Source organism: Cyprinodon tularosa, unplaced genomic scaffold, assembly GCF_016077235.1.
Source record: "Cyprinodon tularosa strain WSP-4 unplaced genomic scaffold, ASM1607723v1 ctg333, whole genome shotgun sequence".
In the NCBI taxonomy this organism is placed as follows: domain Eukaryota; kingdom Metazoa; phylum Chordata; class Actinopteri; order Cyprinodontiformes; family Cyprinodontidae; genus Cyprinodon; species Cyprinodon tularosa.
The window spans coordinates 697,911-699,857 of record NW_024039045.1 but is presented as its reverse complement, the minus strand read 5'-3'; positions in this window follow the sequence as shown (position 1 = coordinate 699,857).

Genomic DNA, 1,947 nt, shown 5'->3' with positions numbered 1-1,947 from the left:
ACTCTTTGTAGGTATTTAGCTGTGAAAGTCTTTCTTGCCATCTCCTCGTGGTTTCCGTTAGCCTGTGGCACCCCAAGATATTTGTAGCTGTCCTGAACATCTATACGAGCTGACCTACGCCACAGCTACAGTGATCCTAGAGATGCTTGGCTATAAGATAAACACCACAGGCCACAAAGCAGAGCCCCTGTGTTGCCTTGATCTCAACACGAAGAGAGGTTAGTCAGCTGTCAGACCTGCAGAAAGGTGTAGGGAAGAGGTTACCTAAGTACAACAAGCTGTTGATTCCCGAGGCTCTAGAAACTGCCAAACAAAGACTCGCTGCCCTGGCCACCCGCCTAAAGAGATACAAGGGAGAAGCAGAAGCCAGGAGAATAAACCAGGTGTTCTCCACCAACCCATCCAAAGTGTACTCACAGTGGCAGGGTAATTCAAGATCAGATCCACCCAGGGCTGAGACTGAACAGTACTGGAGAAACATATGGGAGAAGGAGGCATCCCACAACACCAATGCTCAGTGGCTAGAAGATCTTAGAACAGATCACAGCAATCTCCCAGAACAAGAACCAGTAACCGTTACAACGGCAGATGTCCAAGAAAGAGCGGCAGGTATGAAGAGCTGGACAGCACCAGGCCCTGACATGATCCACACCTACTGGCTGAAAAAACTAACCGCACTTCATGCACACCTCGCAGCACAAATGAACCAACTGCTGATGGATGGGACCCACCCAGAATGGCTAACCCAAGGATGGACAATCCTGATCATGAAGGATCCCCTGAAGGGAACAACCCCATCCAACTACCGGCCAATAACTTGCCTATGTACAACATGGAAGCTCCTGTCAGGCATCATAGCGGCAAAGATGAATAGGCACATGGCTCAATACATGAACCCTTCCCAGAAGGCAATAGGCAGTAACACCAGAGGAGCCAAGCACCAGCTACTAGTGGATAGAGCAGTCACCCGAGACTGTAAGACCAGGCAGACAAATCTGTGCACTGCCTGGATTGACTATAAGAAAGCCTATGACTCAATGCCACATACATGGATACTGGAATGCCTGGAAATGTACAAGATCAACAGGACTCTAATAGCCTTCATCAAGAACTCAATGAAGCTGTGGAAAACAAGTCTGGAAACCAATGCAAAGCCAATAGCACAAGTCACCATCAAGTGCGGCATATACCAGGGTGATGCACTATCCCCGCTGTATATATATATATATATATATATATATATATATATATATATATATATATATATATATATAAATAAAGGAGATTGCATATTAGTGACTGACACTTTTTGTCAGTGGCTGATAATCATTTTACTGACAGAAGAATGTCTGGTTTTATAACAAGTAAAAACAAGGTGATCTAATTTCTTCTAATTCCGTTGAATTAAATATATTAAGTTAAATATATTAAATTTTTATTATGTGTTTTAATGGTTTTATCTAAGGCGGAACAACATGTGAGTTCAATGGATACTTTAAAGGTGGAGTGTAAACACATGTCTTTTTTAGGGGACAGATAGGAAAGACTGTTTTTTACAAAAATGTCAAAGGTATATGCTGAGAGTAGACAGTTTTCCTGTAAACGTCTTCCAAGAGTTCAAAAGTCCTCAAAATGTTGTTTATACTTAACGTTTTCTCTTTACATTCTTTTTCATTTTCTTTAAGTTCTATTCCTAATATATTAACCCTCTTCTGATTATTAAGAAAATAAATCTTAGCTTCTGTGGCTGGGTACAAGATAAAAAACAGTAGCTGGCAGTCACGAGTCATTGCTATGATAATAAACTATGGAATAAAATGTTGCTCATGTACCCTTATAAGTTACACTGAGGAATGCTGTATTTCTGGAAACTGTTTCTGGTTTGTTCTGCTACCCTCAGAGGAGAAGGAGCAAGTAGCCTAATGTGCTCATTTAAATCCATGTCTA